The 18,404-nt window shown below is 41.3% G+C and overlaps 1 protein-coding gene across 4 annotated transcripts in view; it reads right to left on the bottom strand.

Moving 5' to 3' along the window:
* The window catches only part of ABTB3 (ankyrin repeat and BTB domain containing 3), a 175,146-nt gene that overhangs the window by 82,304 nt on the left and 74,438 nt on the right, over nucleotides 1-18,404 (bottom strand). The gene's annotated exons all lie outside the window — the stretch shown is intronic.

Genomic DNA, 18,404 nt, shown 5'->3' with positions numbered 1-18,404 from the left:
CCAAAATCATTGTCATGCTAAAAATCAGAACGTATTTACAAGAGCGAACACTGCATTACCAGCCTTGGGCAACAGCTGCATTGGTCCAGCTTGGAGAGCAGGCTCTCCTCCCTTCCCAGGCTCTGTGTACAGTCAGCTCTGGCTATGCTTTTCACAGCATCACCTTCCTAATCCCTCTGGGACATTTACAGGTCGAGAGCCACTGGTGGCAGTGGAATTGTACCTCTTTATGATGATTAAATATCATCTCATCTCCAAATATTACCTTTGAAAACAAGCTAGAGTAGGAAATGTATTTTTTCCATTAGCTCTTACAACTCCTTTCTTTAAATACAGTGTAGGTTCTGCCCTTATAGGCCAAGCAGACTTTGCAAAACCCATTAAGGAAGAGGTACATATTTAATGTTTCTCTTCAAGGGAAGAATTTGCTTCATTTCTAAGCTCAGTAAATATATGACACCCAACTCTAATGACCAATAATTCTGTCAGTAGATTGATAGAACTGTCAACTGTTGGAGCACTGCAAGATCAGGAAATGCACCTGGAAGGAAATGCTTCTCAGACATCTTGTTAGCTTCACCAACCCACCTTGGATTCCCCTGCTCACATCTATCTCCTCCCTGCAACCAATTGAGTCTGCAAGTTATATTTGCAGCATGCACCTAAAAACATCCATCCTGGGAGGAGAGAGGTGACACAGGTTCAATGAGCCCATTCCAAAGAAAAAAGCAGGGGTATACCCTGGGAAAACCAAGACCAAAGGTCTTGTCCACCACGGCCTTGAGACAGCAAGCTAAACTAGGATCATCCTCTGCACGCAGCAGTGGCACCAGAATAAAACCCCCAACAGCCTGTTCGAATCTTGGAGAAGGATGAGCAGGAACACGTATTTCCCAGCCCCTGGCCCTGGTCCAGGCTTGTAACAATGCCATGAATGTGTAGAAGGTCATGAGAGAGTAACACAGCTCGTAAGAAAGTGCCCTGGAGAGAAAAGAGCAGGACACCTGACACAGCACTGGGGAGGGAACAATTCAAAGCCAAGAGGTAAGGAAATAAAAGCAACAACAGTTTATCAAACAAGCTCTTCCTATTTTCCTGCCATCACTCAGTGGCTGACTCTCATAAACACTTGGTGCACTAATCAACATTTATATTCCGTGGATGTACAGAGTTTGGGAAGTACAACACCTGCATTTAAAATGCAGGCTTGCCTGCATATTTTAGTAAGTATTCTCTCTCATTTTTTTAGGTTCTTCTTTATAATTTTAATGGATAGAAATTAAGACCAAATTGGAAGAGTCTTCCCTGCAGAAAATAGATGTAAAAATGATCTAATATTCTAAGAGATTTCTAAAAACAAGAAATAGAGCACAATTAGCTTTATGGCATCTTTAAAAAATGAATTGGATAATTTTTCTACAAAAACACATCTTAAGTGCATAGAAAAAAAATACTGTTTTAAGATAACTATACAAATAAAATTCAAATGGTTTAAAACTATAATTATATGCAGAAGATATTTCTCCAAGTGATTGATGCAGTGGGATATAAAAATTTTATTCTCTACTTTGCCTATGACTCTGTTCCCACAACTAGGCCTTTTCCTTACAAACAGCCCTAATGATTAATTACTCTTGTCTTTAGTGAGGGGAGCATATTCTTAGGCTCTTGCAGGAAAAGTACCAATGAAATGCAAAATGAGCTATTGTTAGAAAACTTAACAAATTATAGGATGTGTCATGCCAAAGGGTTACACTTGGGCTGGAGATTAGCAGAGACACACAATAGCCAAACATCTGATTCTTATATCAAAACTATAATTGACCAGAGTGAGTGACCAGCGGGGTGATGGAAGATTTGTTTGTAACTCATAATTTTGCTGGATCAAATCTGGTTTTCACAAGCATGGAGAAAATGAATTGTGTGGCTTGGGCATGCAACTCAGCCAATCTTCTAGCTTCAACTGTTTCCCCCAAAAATATTAAAGCAACTAAAATGCTTTTTAGAAGAAAAACTCCCTCTCTTTTTATCAGTGTTTGATGTAAAGCCCAAAATTTCTGATGAAAGGCTATAGCAAGGAAGAAGAGAGCACACCAAACTGAAGGGGAGGAGAAAAATATAAACACTTTGTGATTATAAATATCTTTTTTTTATAGATAGAATATTCTAAAAAGCCACCATCATCTTTCACTGGTTTGGCTACAGTTCAACTTCCTTATTTTCATTCTCTACCACTTGGTATTATTCACTTGCTTTTTCAGCCTTATTGTGTTGAAGGTGAGGATCTCAAGTTTCCAAAGGCCTGAAAACCAGGAGTTTTTCCCCGTTCCTTTTCTGGCTGTCACTGCCAATTCTATCTGTCATTCCACACCAAAGATTTCTGTGCAGTATCTTCAGAAATGAACAGTGGTACCTGTCTTTTCTCTCAACTGGCACTGTTCAATGTCCTTCCTTTCTGCATGGTTACTCAACCCTGTGCTCTTCTTTGCCCACGATTTTAGCCCTCTTCTTGCCCATGATTCCCTGGAATGGCAGTGAAGTAGGCAGCAGCTGCCCAATGAATCCCAGGCCAGACTCCATCGTGCATCCCTGTCTGCTCTGTGCCACCCAGCAACGTGCACCAGCCATAGCTCAGCTGCTGTGAAGTGCTGGAGCAAGGCAGGACAGCCAAAGCACTCCATGTTATTTGGATTTTGTCACCTCTTTTGGTGCTTCCCCTTGTCTCTGTACCCTCCCTGGGGCATGGATCTGCCCAGGACTTGATTGCATGGACACATCCAGAATGGGTACTGCTGTATTCACTTTGCCCCAGGCCTCAAAGTACCCTCCAATCTACACAGTGATAAGCTCCTAATGCCCCCCCGCCTCCCCCCCCGCCAAATCTCTAGAGAAAAAGCAACATCATAGAGAAAATCTGATGCACAATTAATACATTTCACATTTCCCTGCCTTCTGGGCTCAGCTAAAGCACAAGCCAGAGCTCAATCCCTAAGGACTTAAAAATCCCAAACCAAGTATTGCATAAAATAAAGGTGCCCAGACTTTTTATATAAAAGGAGCAGTTATTTTAAACCTTCATGCAAACTCATCCAGAGACTGGGGTACTGGTTAATTCTTCCAGCTTCCCCATGCACATTCCCACCTCTTGGGCTTAGCTGATGAGCCACCCTGCACTGCAAAGCAGATTTTGGCACAAAAATACATGCTTTCCTTCATACTTCTTTCAGAGCTTGCCACAGAGCTGAGCAATGCTGTCAAATATTTGAGTGCATCACACAAATATTCCAAAGTCAGTGCCCAGCAGCAGTCCCAACAGAGCTCCTCAGTGTCTCCCCAGCAAAACAGCCTGAAGGACCTGAAAGCCAAGAGCAACCCCAACACAAGACACAGCAGCCATTGTGTGACCTCTTACAGCTTTTCAGAGCAGGAGAAATACAGGGATTGTAGACCAAACTTCACCTAAATACAGAGGAGTCATTTAAAAAACCATTTTTTAAAATCTAAGCTCTGCTTCTTAATTTAGACAGATACCTGCACTTGTATACCAGCTCTTGCCCAAATAATTCCTGAAGTGATGGCACCTATGGTGCCCAGACCTCAACTATTGCTGAATTTATATATATATATCTATATATAGATATATATAGATATATATATAGCTATAGATAGATATAGATATACACCTGTACATAAAGGGATAGAACAAGGCAAGTAAGAAGTGTGCCCTGCCTATATTTATGGTCTGCAATATCTAATGTCATCCAAATCTCAAATTCTTTGCCTCCTCCCTCTCCTTTAGTATTCAAATCCATGCTCTAAACAAAACAATTTTTCAAAGGCATTAAATTAATAAAAACGCCCACTGAAAAATGTGATTCAAATTGACCTATGGCTGAGTAATTAGCAGATACCTAATACAAATGTGTTTGCTTTCACTAAAAATGTAAGTGCTGTAAACACCAAAAGTACTTTTTTCACATTACACCATTCATTCCTTTGGAAAGATTGCCAGACTTCTTTGTACCAATTTAGAGTCTGAACAGAAACATGAATGCTTTGCTGCTCTCTTGTTATTTTTCTTTAAGTGCTACTACTTTCAAGAGAAAGTAATTCAAATATTCTTTTACCTCCCTCTTTATCTATTACATCTTAAGCAAATGTATATATCTGGAGAAGAGTTAATACTCCCACTGCAAGGAATAGCTGGATCCTACTAAGAGTTTAAAGAATTTAAGTGTGCAGGATAGATAAAAGGCAAATTGCTATACAAAATGAGCCTGAAAATGGTAGTTAACCCTGAGCTGTCCCCAATACGTGGTGTTGCATATTACATTGCTCAAGTAAATGCCAACCTTACCCAAGAGGACTACCTTAAGGAGTAGAAAATCCCCTCAGTCATCACAATTTATAAATTTTATTACATGGGAACACAGGACCAAAAAGTCTTTAAGATCAGTCCTCTCTCATAATCATGAGACGTTCAAGAGCTTGCAAAACATCAATAATAAAAAAACAAAAAACCCCAAGCAAACAAAAACAAAAAACAAACAAAAAACCCAAAAAAGCCCAAAAAACCAACCAACCAAACACCAAAAAAGCCCAAAACCAAAACAAAACCACAAAAAACCCACAAACCCCCCCCCCCAAAAAAACCCACAAAAAACCCCCACAACCACCAACAAAAACAACCCCTTTTCTTTCACAAGCTCATGTACTAAAATACTTTCCAGCACCAGAGGACATTCCTGACATCTATATAAAGGTGAATGGGAAAAAATAAAAGGGTCAAAGGTATTGCCAGCTGCCTTTGCAACAGCAAAATAATTGGCTAGGTACAAACCCCTCTTGGCTGGTATTCCAACATGCAGAAAACTCTCCCAACCCCACACCCTGCAGTCGTGGTGGCCAGGAGTACATGAGGAGGCTACCAGGCAGGTGGTCAGCAGCTTCGGAGGGATGATATGGGATCAGCAGCACCCTGAGCTCAGCTCCCTCACACCAAGTGCACAGGAGCTGGTGAATGCAAAGTGACACAAACTACTACAGTCCAAGCTCACACCTGGAAAGAAACCCTATGGTCTCTTTCCAGGTGTGAGCTTGGACTGTAGTAGTTTGTGTCACTTTGCATGGTCTCCATTGTTTTAAACAACCTGCAGCATCATTCCCAGGCTCAGCTTGTCCACCTGATGGGCAAGGCAGATGGAAAACATTCTCCTTACAGAAATGAGAGCATGGGGAAGACTTTAAAGTGAATCATATCAGCCACTGCTTTAAGCTAACAGACGTCCTGGAAACCATTCAAGGCAAGAAGGGCAAAGTGTCTTCTTTCCATACATTCCAACCCAGTGAAATAACAAGGAGTGGCTTTGCATGGAGAAAATGCAAAGCACTTGGGAAAGCTAGGTGGTGAGATCAAGTTTCCAGAATTGGAGTCTCACAGTAGGCAGAGCAGCCCAAATGAGGAAGAGCGGAGCAGGAACAGGAATCAGGAGACTAAAGGGACACTGCCTTTGTGTGTCTTTAACACCCGGTACCTAACAACATGAAAAGGCATTACAAAGCTCTATACTTCACCTCAAGATGCTGGCATTATGCAGGTAAGGTAATATTCATATCTAATATACAGAGAAAGTGCAATGAAAGAAGAGGAAGTGAAGCATAGGAGAGTTTAGTAACTGATTCAAGGTGAAATAAAGAGTGCCAGAGAAAACCAGGAAAAGACCATAAGGCCTCTAATTAACGCACTTTAACCACAGGAGATCACCCTTTCTCTCCTGGAAAAAACAGGAGAAGAGCAAATGAATAATGCTTAAAAATTACAGAACTGAGAGCCTAACTAAATCATCCAAAGCAGAGAGCCCGTCTCTGTGAGACAACAGAGCAGATGCTACAGGAAGACAAGATAATAGAATTATATTACAAAATGCAATGGTGACATCTTTTCTTGTAACAAAGTTCCTTAGCAGAGCACATTCTACTTAACTGGGATGTCCTCCCTATTAGGATCCCTCTAAAGGCAATAGTTTTTGCTTAATGATAATGAGTGGCAATCACTGCTGCTTAAAATGGCATAGAAGTAACAACAATTCAAATAAATTAGGATATATTCTGCTAGCACCAAGCAGTTAAGTGGTGCACAACCAAGTGGAACGTGGGATGGATTTCACTGTTCAGGCTATATATTACAAAACAAAGAAGAATCAGAAAATTAAATCCCCCTAAACATAGAAACTGAGCTCCCAAATCACCAACTACAGCTCTTCATTTATTTTTATGGGGATATAGGGAAAATAAAATCTTAAGTCTTGCCAAACTGAATTCCTAAACTTCAAAATTCTCAAAACCACCACAGAAACAACTACAAAAGCAGTAAACATGGAGCAAGCCAGTCCATGAGAGAAGTAATGGAGATCCATCTCCTCATGCTTATCCCCAAAGTCTTGCCCCAGTTTCCTAAAGCGGTCTTTGTGGTACTGCTGAAGATGCTGTTTTCCAGCGTGCATCCACAGGCTGGACAGCCAACACGTGGGATGACAGCACAGTAAGGGGCATCTAATGCCACAGTGAGGCACTGATAGGCACCCTGTGCCTTCACCTCCCTGTGATTTTCACTACTGCTCTCTCCCTGCTGGCCACAAAGGGGCATTTTATCAACTTTGGAACAGGAAAATTGCACGCCGGCACTCTGCTCAGTCACACTGTTCCACTGTCACAGTGACCATAAAAGTTCCAGTGAGAGTTGTGATTTTTTTGGCAGGGAGATGTTAGAGCTGACATAGTGCATTAATTTCATGTTGAGCACCCATCAGCTTGAGATTACCCTGATCTAAACTATGCTGCTCTAGAACTCATGATGTCTGGGAAAAAGGTTTTGTCTTTTTGATAGGAGGCATTCAGATACAAAAAAAAGGGGGAAAACAATTTAAAATGCCAGTACCATCTTCCTTCTTTGCTACATGCAAATAAATATAACACATTCAGCCCTCAGTGTGGTGACCCAAGAACAAGCTGAGAGGTCACAGGGAACCTGATGGAAGAAAAGATCACAATGAATGTGTTGGCAGTACCAGAAAGTGAGAAAGTTTGAAGAAATGCAGATTTGATGGCACCCAGTCGAATCATGAGAGTGCTCTTGCAGCAAGACCTAAGACACATACTCCAGGAGGAAAGGGATGTGCTCTGGTAGAAATGTGACCGTGGGAATGTGCAGGAGTACTAACTCATGCAAAAATGGGTTTGGCTAAAAACAAGCACAAGTTCCTCTTAGACTGAGAGTTCAAAGAAGGTCTAAGCCTTTGAGTCACCAAAAATGACTAAGAATGCATTAATGGGTTTTATTTTACGGACAAAGAGCTGTCAGCTGATAACAGCAGAATGGGAGAGGATTCAGTGATTCATAGCTATAATACACTTTCCCAGAGCCTGTAATTTCCTTCATTCATTACCTGGCCCCCTGAAATGCCCAGCCTGGAGTGAAGCCTTCCCCTTCAGAACTGTGGTATGAGCACAGCCTGAGAGCCCCACAGTGCTGATATAGCACCTCTCCTGACCCAACCCTGTCTCCTCCAGTGTTTGACACACAAGGCACCAGAAGCTCTATCACGTATGAGCAGTGAGCTTCTTGTAACAATGCTGGTTTGGGCTTCTGGAGAAGACAGACTGAGGATCAAACTGCAAATGAGTAATCCCACACAAGGACGTCATCTTCTGGTTTTGCGAGACCTACAATCCAAACAGGTTCGTGTTCCAGGTACTGCAGCTATAGTAAAGCAGCACAAAACGCCTGGTCCAAAAGAGCATATTTTCCATTGCTTTCTCTGTGTGCCACCATCCTTTTGCCATCAGATGACTTCAAGGGTCAGGCACATCATTCCAAAAACACTCACGTGCTTCTGTTTCTGGGCAGTTGCACTAATACTCCACCATACACTTGGCAAGAATACTTTGAAAACCCTAAAAAACTCCTCTTCCATTTGCTTCAATATTTTCAAAGATTAGTATGCTTTTTACAGGAGAAGTAGTTGCTTGCCAAAAAGCCCTCCTTTCACTTCAGAACACCATCAGCTTACCCAAAACTCTATAAATAATACACTGCAGAACAGACACACAGTGCTGAGACTCAGCATGGGGCATTCCCATTGTAGGTACCAACCTCACCCTTCCCATTTGCTGGGTGGAAGCAGCTGGAAATGGGACTGAGGTGAGTGTGACAAAGCACCTGTGGTCTATGGAGCAATCACTTGCACTTGGGAGCCAGTTACATATGCAAAAGCTGATGCAAACCTGATATATACAGTAGGAATAAGGATGGTTTGCAATTCCAACTAGTGAAAACACCTGACCATTCAAGGGTGAGGTGACTGGTTGATGGGAGAATGACAGTACTTCCTGCAGAGCTGGGTGTTTGCTCTTTGCTTTTTAAGTCACCTTCCACGAATGCCAAAACCTTGGACTCTGGCCCAGGCAATGCTACCATAACATCACAAAGCTGCTAAAATCATCACCATCCTTCAATTCGAACAACTAAACCATCAGTCCTAAAGGTTTCTGGGAAGGCACCATGTATGTGTTTTAATGAAATAAATAGAAAATAAATAAAATTAATTAAGTCTGCAGTCGGTAAGCCATCAAACCTGAAAACACATGACACATAGGGGCTGCAAGGAAACCCCATAACCTATGAATATATGTGAACAAAAATGTACTACGGCTGCATGTTGCCATGCCTCACCAAGAAAATTCAGGCAGTTCTGACAGAACTCTCACTGACTTGGGGTCAGGATGTTAGCCCCCCAGGGAATAAGTTTTGGGTAAGATGGAGTGTGTGGAGCCCACAGAAAAGTGTAGCTAATTAGTCATCTGTGCAAGCAGTTGAAAGGAAATCCTATCAGATTAGCAACTCCACCCTCACCATGAAAGCCCATGCTTAATGAAAGTAAATAATGATAAAATGGTTTAGAAACACAAGCTGCTATTTACTGGCTTTAGGGCAGTATCCCATCACTCCAAGAATTGACTATATTCCCTCCCACCCTGCTAAGGATGCACTAAGCAAACAGATTGTCACAGCAGGATAGAAACCACCTACCCACAAAGTTTACGATGCAGGATTACGGCAATCTCCTGAACTGCCTACAAGCCCTCAGCAGGATGTGCCCCACAGCCTCTGTGTGGTTTGGTACATCACCTGGGGTGTCCCCAGCAGGTGAGATGCCCTCACCTGTAAACACCTGAGCTCAGGGACTGATAGCCGTGACCCGCATGGGACCAAGGTGTCCATCCTCCCTCAGGAAAGGAGAAACTTCAGCATGTGCTTCAGTGGGGCTTTGCCATGGATTTAAAGCCAAATACTCACCTAAAACTTTCACTGACTGGAAACCCTGGATAGCAGCCAGATGACAGTCCTTTCTAAAAGTAACCTTTACATTCTTCCAAAATTCCTCTTGGCTTACTAAATAGAAATTGCCTGTTAATAGCACGTGTTTTACCATTCAGTCCTTTGATATATAGACACCCACAACAATAAATCAGTTCTGACCAGTAAAGGTTAACCTATATACATACATATATATGGCAAAATCATTACAGACTATGAAAAAAATTTACAAGAAGAGAGGTTAGACTATGCTGCTAGCACATATTTATGATCACTTGCTCTACAGATTGCCTGGCTGAACCCATTTCAAATTCAGGTTTTATAGAGCCTATAGACACACTCTTCCCTACCCAGCTATAATACAAACTAACTGTGTTCATGTGCATGAGCTCATAACATGGCTACTGGTTTTTCCAAAAAAAACCTTAAGTTTATTTTACAGACATCTAATAGTTCCTTTTATTCCATGCAGCGTAAGCATCCCTACATTCTGGATTCTACATGAAGATACAGAGTTTTACTCCTAAAATAGCTAACACATTTTTTAAAATTATGCCCTCTATTACTTTTCCCGGAGAGAAATGGCTGCACATTTATTCTCAAAATGGTTAAAGGTCAAATGCAGTTTTCATTTATGCATAATATGAAGATTTGAACCTTTGCATTATTAATCTTTTCCTCTGCTTCACCGAGGAACTCACCGATCAACACAGACCAACAAACACCAAAAACCCTGTAGTACAGGAATATATGACCATTTCTATGACAGAGCCTTCTCCAGAGCACTGAACAGACAGTAGTTAATGAATAAACACGTTCACTATTTTATCTTTGTGGTTCAGTGTGGCTTCCAGCATGACTTTGACATGACACATCTTATCCATCCTCTGCTTTGAATAAATGCCATTCTCTGTGGATTCCCATCTTTCCACTGGTGCCCTTGCAGGGACTGAGACAAATCCTCAGCAGTGCCTTGGCTGCTCTGTGGAGCTGCTTCACCTCCAAGCACAGCTCCACCAAATATTAAAGCACCAAAACCAGGCTGAGGAACAAACCACAGAGCAGTTCTGCTCCCACAGCCTTTGTCTTAGAAACAGATGAGACAACTCTGCTGAAACTAAAAAGAAAAATCCAAACAAAAAAAAAACTCACGCCACACACAAAAAGCCCACCATTACAAAAAAAAAAAAAAAAAAAAAAAGAAGAAGAAAGAAAAGTATTTTTAAATCATTAAATCATTCTGGGGGAACTGAGTGCCCTAGAAAAAGTTAAATACTGCTGGACCATATCAGAAGCAACTGAAATCAGGGACATACAACAATACAGCAGGTATCTGTAATTGCCTCGCCAGCTACATCACATCTGCTGATTTTATCTAGCCTTCTCACTTTGAAGCAGACTGAAAGAAACCAAACAGTGTTTGGAAACTTCCAGGCAGGGCTTCAGTGGGTCACCATTACATAACTGATTGGCTGACTTAAGCAGCACTATATGCAATGAAGGACACAGAAACTGAATAAAACGCTTCAAAATTGATTAAAGTCAAAATCTTAGATAGGAAAGACACCAAAATTAACTGTTAAACCAGTAACAATAAACTCCATTTCATTCACTCAGGTATAGTCCCCAAACAAATGTGTCTTTGTGGCATCATGCAGGTGGGTACAGCTCCTAAACTAATGGAAGGTGTACCTATTCCAATCACATTCTCTATGGATAGACACAACAAAATGCTCTCTGGTTTAGATTTCTTAATACTAGCAATTATATGAAGCACAGGGAATTACATGAGAATTATGAAGTTCATTTTATTTGGGAAAGACATGGATTCAATGAGAACTACTGTTTTGCAGCATAAAAACACACCATGAAATTTAATTGCAATGCACAACACTACAAGCAAGTTTTCATTGCCTCAGCTGCACATCAGAAGGAAAAGGAACAAAAATAGACTAAATTTCCAATCTGAAAATACAATAAAATACAATAAATTTGTAATTAGTTATTTTATTTCTGTTCTAGTGAAAAGGCAGAACCTTGCAGTTCAAATAATTTGCAGATTTGTGGTCTCCAGCCATGAGACAACAACACTCTACCACTGACCCTAGCCACAGGGACTGCTACACAAGGCCAAGAGTAATCTATGAGCTTCATTAAGAGATTTAAACAGAGTTTATATATATATATACACACATACAATGGGAAATTGAAGCAGGCATTTGTATCCATGTATCCAGACTTCCCAGAGAGTACCCACTGTTGAAAAATTGTCACTTATTTTGAGCTCATTTGCTCAGAAATATGTAACCAGGGAAGCAATTCTTGCTGCTAAGAGCTGGAACAGGAGTAGACTTGGCTGTGCTTGGAAGGCCTCCACATACACCCCCCCCTCTTGGTGGGTCTTTGCTGGAGCCAAAGGACAACATGCAAACAACGAGCCCTATCCCGTGTTTATTTGTGCTTCTATTCCACCTCAAAAGTTAACAGGCCATAGGGTCTGACTCTTCTCCTCAAAGCATTTTGAGCGAGGGCTAAGCCACAGTACAGGGCTAAGGACGCTGCCCCAAAGGCACCTGATGGCTTCTGAACCTGGTGCACAGAGCACCAACCCATCAGCAAGAAAATACCTTATTAAGTAAATCAATGCAATTTCTCTTACTGCTGTGGTCTTTTAAATGAAGTTTTAATGCACTCAGAGACCAAAAATTACTAACTAGTCTATGCACAGGCAAAGCTGAACTGTTCATTTTAAATGGGAAACTGTAATTTTCTCTTGCACCGTTATAGATATGTTACACAGATGTAACATGTGAAAGATATGTTGCACATGAGTCATCTTTTCTGATGCAAGGTTTGCATAATGAGAAGGTTCTTTTGTCAAAATTCTTCATGTTAATCATGTCTCTAAATGACTAACAGTGGATTTAGTGGACACTCAAAATGGTTTGTTGTGTAAGAAGGTTGCTTCTAACCCTAGCAGATGTGGAAGCAACCTCCCTCCTCCCCAATTCTGCCAGTATGAGAACTGAAAGATTGCATTTAATTCAGAGGAGTTTTGACAAAAAAGGTGAGCATCTTTTCTTCTTCCACATAGAAATTGTTCTTGGTATTTCCATGGCACAGGAAAGCAGTGAAACGTATTCACTTCAAATATCTAAAGCTCCTTCCTTGGGCAGTTTCATCTTTGTTCAATACTCAGCTGGTATACTTTGTCCACTAAGCTTAGCTATGGAATTTGACACATTTCTATTTGGTTTTTGAAATCAATTGTGTGAACATACCACCCGTACTGACTTACGACCATGGGCTCTCTCCCCATTCTGCTTAGGCAACCACTACTTGAAACTTTGAATTCAGAACAAACTTTATGGCCAACAGATAGGGAAAAAACCTCCAACTCAAGTGATTTAAAGCAATGAGTGTAACAAACATGGCAAAAGCAATGATAATGTAACAGTTTGAAAGCCTTCAAAACCAGTGCTCAAAATTACACACACTGGGAATACAGGTTTTAACCTCCATTGAACCCCATAAAGAGCAAAAATTCTACCAGCTCACATTTATGAATCCCCAAGAAACCTTGACTTTGCCCTGATCATAATGTGAACAACTGGAACTTTTGAGTCAAGTTTTTCTTCTTCAGAGACAGTTGGAAAGAAGAACTAAGGATCTCCTCCTCAACTCCTTTGAGTTGGGCTATGGATTGGTTTTAAAGCTGCCACCTGGAAATTCCACCACTGGAATTCTTAAGCTAAAAAATGTTTCGGAGGAGATCTGACTCAGAAAGGGCAAGTCCAGCAGCATGGCTTTCCCCTGCACACTCTGAGATAGGGAAACAAGATGCAGACGTAGACACCAACTGCCCTGAACTCATTTCTCCTGATCTTCACAATCTGAATTGTTCATACAACAGACGATACATTCTGGGGTTGGCACATCATGACAGGGGGTGAAGTAAAATATGACTGCTACAGACAGTGCTTGAAGATCTCAGAAGAAAATGAGGAAAATATTCTTGTGATGACTTCAGAATCATGGGAAATAGGCAGGATGAAGGAATGGCTTTCATGTGCCATTAAAGTATGATTAAAACCTCCTTAGGCACATAACTCAAGAGTCAGTACAGACCAATATAATGTAGGAAAGAGAGATAAGGAGCTCGTGAACTCTGGTCTACTGATAGGACATAAAAGATTAATGCAAGCAGCAGTAGAGAAGGAAAACAATAAAACCATAAATGATGGGAAATAATCCTTACACTAACCCACTCTGCATGCTTTTGGGGTATGAACTGACAGCTGAGTGTGTGATAACATTCATATGATCTACCATCCTCATACCTTTCATGAATTAACAGCTACTCACTGAGGTGTGCGGCAGCAACATGTAAGGACAGCTCTGTTGAACCAAACACCAGTTTGCATTTCATTTTAACTGTGCAGCACACCTTAATTCAGGTACTTCAAAAGCAGACTGACCAAGAAATCAGTCTGAAGCAAGCAAGGAGAGAGATTCAAAATATGTAATACTACTGCAGAGACAGATTATGCAACCTGCAAACAGCCAGAACATGCAGACATTACTTGGATGAAGGCATGCATCATTAAGGACAACAACTAAGCAAATGTCTTATCTAAAGACCAGAAATATGTTAATAGAGATGTACTACATCCAGCTCTGGGGTCCTCAACACATGAAACACATGGACCTGTAGAAATAGGTCCAGAGGAGGCCACAGATCATAAGAGGGGAACACTTCTAAGAAAACAGGAAGAGTGTTGGTGTTCTACAACCTGCAGAAGAGAAGGCTCTGGTGAGCCAAGGAAAGTTGATTTAGGTTAGATATAAGGACAAAATTTTTTTATAATGAGGGAGGTAAAACACTGGCATAGATTTCCCAGAGAGATGGCAGATGTCCCATCCCTGGAAACATTCAGGGCTCAGACTGGATGGGGCTCAAAGGAATCTGATTGAATTTAAGATGTCTATGTTCATTGCAGAGGGTACGAATAGATGGCCTTTATAAGTCCCTTCCAGCCCAAACCATTCTGTGATTCTATGAATCTAGACTGGGTGGAAACATGTTTTTGTCAACTTTTAGCTGGATAATGGCAGTTTATCTACTGACCATGAGGCCTTCAGGCCCTGCCAAGCCCCAGCTTGTGCAGCCCATCATCTCAGCCACACAAACCCCTGCAAGCACCTAGGCCACCATATTTCCCCCAGAACTAGGAGCCCATGGTGTCCCACCTTGCTGCCCAGGTGCAAAATACTTGACTAGTAACAACTAAATTGTTTGGCTAATACCCTGTTTTGATATTGAATGCAGATTCACACAGGACACACTGCAAAAGCTGCTGCTAAGCTGGGCAGACCCCAGAGTTTAGATGTGGAAGGTGACTCCCACAGGCCTGCAAGCTGCCTGCTGTGCTGGAACTCAGCTGGTGACAACACCAGTGAACTAGCTGCCTGTGGAAATCCTGTTCCAGCGACAGCTCCCCACCGGTGCGGCTGTGCCTGTGCCAACACTCGCTCTTTATTCAATTCCCTCCATTAGTTTTTTTTGGCTGCTGACCAAATCTCCACACGCCACAGCCTGCAGCCGGGAATCTGTGAGGGTGGCCAAGGAACAGCAGGGAGGCTGATGACACAGACACACCACTGCCAGCCCAAGAGAAAGGAAACCAGCGCTGCCCTGAGCTGGGCTGGCTCCTCATTGCTGCAGGAGGCCTTTGCAGCCACCTCAGGCCGTGAGAACGACTTGTCCCCCTGAGGGACGCACGTGACGTCCGTAGGTGCCGTGTGGTTTGCGGGCTGTGGCTGCAGGCAGGCTCCGAAATGGGCTCGGTTTTCAGCTCGTGCAGCTGCACGTGTGGGTGAGCATCCTCTGGCTTAGGGGAGCCACCAGCACAAAGCAGCCCTCGAGTTCGTAAAGCACATTGACGGGTTTGCTTTAGCACCACAAACTGAGTGCTACTGCAAATGACTCCCATAAAATGAGATACATTGCTGTAATAAAGGAAACAATATTTACCAAGATACTTAGAACTCTTATTTCAATATATATCTTCAAAGCAATTAACTAATATTAGAGCATTCATTTTCCTCAGGCCTCCATGACTCCAGTGGGTATGGTTAGACCTCTCAGTTTACACAATTAAGGTGTACTACTTCCAATTTGCTGCCTTGAAGGGGAGCAGATATATCAGTACCTGCAACAAAACCACATTAAGCTCAGAGGACTTAATCCATGAGCTCAACCCTGCCTGGTTTCCAAAAATACCAATGCACACTCCTGTTTATCGCTGTGTAAAACTAGTGACGCCACAGAAGCTTGTTTCAGTGACATTTAGAAAGCACCTTGAGAAGCACTATGACACATAAGCAGCTCCCTCAGTAGGTTTTATCAACAAACCAATTCTCAGAAGAAAACTCTGAAAATGGGAGCTTCATGGTGGCTCATTTAAATATGGGCAGATGACGGCCTCAGTAGCAGAAGGGCACAGGCTCTGCTCCTTGGGGGCATTTAAAAGATTACTTGGCTATCCAGAGGTGAAAATGAAGTGGTCTTAAAATAAAATGCTCCCCTCACCCATTACTGTGACTTTAATAAAACCAGATGTATAATATTTCAATTCTTAAAACTGCACCTTGTTAAAAAAAAAAACAAAAAACAAAAACAAACAAAAGAAAACTGCAAGGACAAAAGCACACTCTATATTCATTAAAGAACTCACCAAACTGTACAGCCTACCTGGGAAAGTGAAAGGGGGGAAAACCCCAAAACCAAAGTACAGACATTTCAAATCATACAGAACAAATATTCAAGGGCAGTGAAATGTTATGAAGTAGCTTAGCTGAACTGTTTAACAGTCTCAAAGATATTTTAAAACATTTCATTACTGGGAAAACCAAATGTCAAAAAGACCCCAAATTGGCCTAAAAATAAAGAATTTTTTTATGAGTAAAACTGGAGTTCTTTCGTTTGCTGCTTTATTTCCACAGCTTTCAGCACACGCTCTGCTCTAGTCATGTTGTCAAACTTATTTCTTCTAACAAGAAAAAGAGAAAACACATTCTCTTGCATGTCAGAGCAAAAGTTCTCAAGAAAACCCAGGAATCCAAGAGCTGGAGCTTTAGGAAAACTATCAAACAAGCAGAGAACTTTACTGACCACATCAGACATGGTTCTTAACTGGATCCTCACTGGTATCCCAGCAATTCAGTCTGAGATTTTTAGTAGCACCTTTCATAGATTTACAGGCAATAAATCTATCAAAGCCTTCTGCTTTTCTTTCATCTTTTTGGGGGGTGGGGGAGGGAAAGATAAAGAAGAATGCCAAAGAAAAGCTGTGTTGTCTGCTAGGGAAAGAGAAGAGTGAAAATAATTCATCACTACATAAAGGAATCTGTATTGACAGTTTATAAAATACGGAGTAATACATATATAATTCATGCAAAAGTCCCAAAACAAGAGATTATTTCTCACAAGTTGTTTCATGACCTTACCATTAGTTCTTAAATCACTGCAACACTTTGAGCCTTAGAGATATGAAGACAGAAGAGAACCCTGCAGGTTTGGGGATAGAGGCAGAACGTGGGGGCCAAATGCCAGAACAGGGTCCCAACATCTCTCACTGCTGGAGCTGCTTGGTGGGACTGGAGAGTCCAAGTGCTTTGCAGAACCCCTGTCTATGTCATGCTTTGAAAGCAAACATGCCACAAAGGACTTAATAGAAATTAGTAATTGTATAAACCATGGTGATTTTAAGTATAATACAATTTGAAAATTTTGGCTTAGATGTCACAGCAGTTCTTGGTTTCAGCTATTCCTATAAACATAAATGCATCACCCTTTTGTTCTTAAGAGAAGTTTAATAAAAACCCCAAGAGACAGTGATAAATGACTTTAACACGACCACAGATTCAGTAGAATATTCTACACCAGATGAAGCCTGCAGGAAACAGATTTCAGACAAGGCAAAACAAATACTGATTTTATCATCAGCACAATAAAGATTAGTGATGGTGGGACATTTTTATTTGTCAACTCACCTGCTTTCTGGCTTTTTAAAATCCTATCATAAAAATAATATACCAGTTCAAATTCCCCATCACTACAGTGGTAAATGAGAAGCAACAGAGTCACTGAGATGACCACTGAGCAAAACACTTGGGAAAATCGGATCCCCTCTTTCTTTTTTGCGTATAGCTAGATCTCATCAGCAGCTTGCTAATCACTTCCTTCCAAAATCCCAATGGGAAGTAGTGGATGCCTGTGGAGCCATCCAGAAGGTGTGCAACCCATCCAAACAAGAGGCAGAACACACCTCTGCAAAGCCTTTGTTTAACCACCTCAGCTGAAAACACATGCAAAAGACAAGTATTTACAAGCAATTTAACCTAAAATTCATCTGGGGTTTGTCAGTCTTTGCTGGAAAGAACATTTGGCAGCCATACCCAGCCTCAGTGATGGGTACTCACAAAAGCCTGGCAAGATTTAACGTAGTTTGCTGGTAATATTTTAAAAAATGTTTTTCTCTGTCATTTTATGTAAACTTTGCATCAAGTTCCATAAGCTTTTATTTACTGAACTCAAAGAACTGATTTTAAGAAAAAAAACATGAAAGAAAAATATCCATGAAAATCTGAAAGAGGAAGGGAGTGAACAGTTTGACCTGAGAGCTCATGTGTTGACCAGATTTGCACTGTAAGGCTAATCACTGAGGAAAGCACCGAATGGCAAAATTCACTTATCATAAACTTCAGAGATTTCAAGAAATCATTTGACAGACTCCATCACTATTCACTCTGAAACATCTTGAAGTGTTAGGCTTGCCAACAAAAATAATTACATCATCAAGCCTTTATACCAAGCTGCAGCTTGAAAACTTGGAGATTTAAGTACAGGGTTCAACACAAAGGCTGGTGTCAGATCAGCAAGAAATCACACACTTGTATAGCTGGGCACTGCAACGGACTGTATTAGGAAAACAAGCATAAGTGTAACAATAGAAGGTTTAACAAC

This window comes from Agelaius phoeniceus, chromosome 5 (genome assembly GCF_051311805.1).
Source record: "Agelaius phoeniceus isolate bAgePho1 chromosome 5, bAgePho1.hap1, whole genome shotgun sequence".
NCBI lineage: Eukaryota > Metazoa > Chordata > Aves > Passeriformes > Icteridae > Agelaius > Agelaius phoeniceus.
The sequence above is the reverse complement of the archived record's forward strand: the minus strand, read 5'-3'. Positions and strand labels throughout refer to the sequence as shown.